The sequence below is a fragment of the Trachemys scripta genome, chromosome 4 (genome assembly GCF_013100865.1).
Source record: "Trachemys scripta elegans isolate TJP31775 chromosome 4, CAS_Tse_1.0, whole genome shotgun sequence".
Classification (NCBI taxonomy): domain Eukaryota; kingdom Metazoa; phylum Chordata; order Testudines; family Emydidae; genus Trachemys; species Trachemys scripta.
Genome location: NC_048301.1, coordinates 67,682,386 through 67,686,342, shown reverse-complemented (window position 1 = coordinate 67,686,342; position 3,957 = coordinate 67,682,386).

Genomic DNA, 3,957 nt, shown 5'->3' with positions numbered 1-3,957 from the left:
ATTGAGGAGATATATATACACACATACAGAGAGCATGAACAGGTGGGAGTTGTCTTACCAACTCTGAGAGGCCGATTAAGTAAGAGAAAAAAAACTTTTGAAGTGATAATCAAGCTAGCCCAGTACAGATAGTTTGTTAGTCTCTAAGGTGCCACAAGTACTCCTGTTCTTTTTGCGGATACAGACTAACACGGCTGCTACTCTGAAACCAATGAATAAACTTGTAATAGTTTGCCTCTTTGGTGGCTGTTGGGAGTTTGTTGCTCTCAGAGTCCTGCAACACATGAAGAAAACAACGTAGGGGAAAGCCCTGAGTATTCTGCAATTCTGCAGCTGTGGCATTTGCTGAGGCTTCAGGCCTTGCTTCAGAACTGTGATCCTGAGTCTATGACCACATACATGGGCTGTTAGCTAAGGCTGTAGAGCAGACTCATTAATCTCTCTCTCTCTCAGTGGTCTCGGTGCCACTACCCGGGACAGAACACCCCACCACGAAGGTGTGTGGGTTACATAAAATAAGGGTTGTGAAGCCTTACAAACAAGAACCAAGCATAACTGACGCACACCATCTTCCAGGCTCTGCAGAGAGCCTGACACATTGGCTCTTAGTGGTGCTACCTGCCTCGTTCATCTCGCTGAAAACTGTTACCTTTTCAATATAGTGCTAATGATGGCAGTTCAATTATTAACAATTGTTTTAGCAGTAACATCGAGCTGATGAGACCAATTTGCAGTTCCACCAAGGAGCAGCATAAAGGGGCTTTAAAAGGTCTGGAAATGGGCCCCAGGAAATTCTTAAGGGGGCTTCCCTGCTGTGGTACAGCTGCTGGAGCTCTCCCAGCCGCCTGGACCAGGGGGGCTTGGCAGGAGAGGAGGAGTATGGCCAGAGTCCTTAATTCAGAGCTGCCCCCTACCCAGCTGTTAAAACCTTTCGTTTCCCCGACCCCATCTATGACTCACTTATGTGTTGCTGATACAGGAATCTGACATATACTGGAAAATGTGGGAGCAGCATAAAATAAATTGAATTTAATATAAAAAGTAACATGGAGCTACTGCACTGACTATTTTTTACATTGAATTTCGCGGCGCATCCATTGTAAATCTAAATGGAATCGCCACAGAGTCCTCAGCCTGCCGAGCAAGAGTGTGGGAGAAGTTAGGTCCAGTTTGCCATGGAGTACATGGGCCTGGCCTGTAGGAATGGATAAAATGACAGATGGTCCAGAGAGGTTAAAAAGTGTGGCCCCCCCAAAGCAAGGTTTGAGAAAGTCCGTGAGCGGAGGAAGGAAGCGTGCTAACTTGCAGCCCACTGTACTGTTTCTTGCGGATCTTTGCAGGGATGCAGAATAGCAGGGCACAGATCTCCAATCACTCCCTGCCCCTGCCTTATCTAGTCTGCCCACACCACACCTCTGCCTGGCCCAGCCTGCTCTGGGGCTCCTGCTGGCAGAGCTAGCTCAGCACCTGCACATAGGAGTTTCCTGTGGTGGGAACACTGCCTGTGGGGAGGCCTACCTGCTCTGTACCCTCTCACAGCTGCCTAGCTGAGGTAAAAGAGCCACAGTAAAATGTGTAACTGGGCCATTGGGGTCAAATTCAGAGCTGATGTAAGTTGGGTACTACTGCAAATCCTCCAGTGGTATCACACCCACTGACTCCAGGTTTGGATTTGATCCTCCAGGTCTCACTTTACCCTATCTATAAAAATGGGCATTATTATTTATTATCTGTATTACTGGACCAGAACCCCTTTGTGCTAGGTGCTGTACAAACACAGAGATGGGAGGACAGTTCCCACACTACCTAAGGCTATCATTGCCGACAGATGGGATTTGAAAAGCCAAAGCAAAGAAAGGGTGTCTGTTCCCCTTTAAGCCAAAGCAGGCAGGGCTGCAAGGAGATGCATTCCAGGAACGGCTGCTCCCTGCCAGGCTCTGGGTTTTCCTTCCCGTTACACACTAAGGAGGAATGTGCAGAGCTGCTTGCCGGCCCACCGCTGCCTGGGGGGCTGCAGCTAACTTCGAAATGCCGTGCAAAGAGGCCAGAGGTTTTCATAGCCATCTAAGGTAAGGCTGGCTCCCGCTAGGCCGGCCCACTCCCCTGCAGTACCAAGATGGGACAGGGAAAGGTGAAAGCCTGACTGCCTTATATGGAGAAACGTGCATACTTGAGGCGATGTGGGAAAGTGACATCATGCAGCTAGATGAGGAGGGAAAAGGGGGTCCCGCTGGAGTCCCCTTAAAGAGGCATCAGCCTATTGGTACAAGTTTCACAAGGCTCCTTCTCTCTCCCTCGGAACTGTAATTGTTGGCACTGTGCCAGTCAGTCACACACATTCAGGGACTCAACTCTCTCCTAATTTACATGGGTGCAGCTCCTGTTGACTGCAATCACAGTGGCACCTGAGTAACTGAGGGCAGAACTGGGCCCCGGCTTGTACCTTTGGTTTTTCTCCCCCCCTCACTCTTCCCCAGCCAGCTTCTAACTTTAGAGTGGGTTTGTGCTTGCTGTTCTAGACAATGAGTTGAATGCATGGTGAAAGGTATCAGGGGAAAGGTATGAATGGTATCGAAAGATGTAGGGCCAATTCAACTGGCTGCTCCAGGCACCTGTGCTATTTAAACAGATAAGAGATACTTACTCCCCAGGAACTATGCAAACAGAACCCACACAACCCTGCCCCACCCACACCCACCCCTTCTTTTCCCCTTCTGGAAAATGAAACCAATCCTTCAATCACCCCTGCACCCTTCTCTCCTGAAAAATGTGATTCATCTTTCCAACAGTCCCTGGAATAATGAACCTCCCATCCCCTTTACAGAACACAAGTAGTTTGGGGTTAAGGGCTCACACTTTTAGTTGCTCAAAACCCTATTCATAGATTCCAAGGCCAGAAAGGACAATTGTGATCATCTAGTCTGACCTCCTGTATAACACAGGCCCACAGAACTTCCCCACAATAATGCCCAGAGCAGAGCTTTTTTAGAAAAATGTCCAATCTTGATTAAAAATTGCCAGTGATGGAGAATCCACCAGGACCCAAGGGAAATTGTTCCAATGGTTAATTACTTTCACTGTTAACAAAATTTACACCTTATTTCCAGTCTGAATTTGCCTAGTTTCAACTTCCAGCTGTTGGCTTATGTTAGACCTTTCTCTGCTAGATTGAAGAGCTCATTATTAAAAAATTGGTTCCTCATGTAGACACTTCCAGACTGTAATCAAGTCATCTGTTAACCTTTTCTTTGTTAAGCTAAATAGATGGAGCTCTTTGAGCCTTTCACCATAAGGAGTATTTTCTAATACTTTAGTCATTCTCATGGCTCTTCTCTGAACTCTCTCCAGTTAATCAACATCCTTCTTGAATTGTGGCATCAGAACTGGACACAGTATGCCAGTCGCAGTCATACCAGTGCCAAATATAGCGATAAAATAACCTCTCTGTTCCTGTTTATGCATCCCAGGACTACGAGTTCATTAGCCTCAGCATCACATTGGGAGCTCATGTTCAGCTGATTATCCACCACGACTCCCGCATCTCATTCAGAGTCCCTGCTTCCCAAAATAGAGTCCCCCATCATGTAAGTATGGCCTATATTCTTTGTTCCTAGATGTACACATTTACATTCAGCCATATTAAAACACATATTGTTTGCTTGCTCCCAGTTTACCGAGTGGTTGAGATCACTCTGGATCAATGACTTGTCCTCTTCGATATTTGCCACTCCTCCAATTTTTGTGTCATCTACAAACTTGATCAGTGATGACTTTACGTTTTCTTCCAGATCACTGATTAAAATGCTAAATAGCGTAGGGCCAAGAACTGATCACTGAGGGTACGTCTACACAGGGATAAAAGACCCACAGCCTGGCCGTAGCTGGCCCAGGTCAGCTGACTCGGGCTCACAGGGCTATAAATTCCTGTGTAGACAGTCGGTCTCAGGCTGGAGCCAG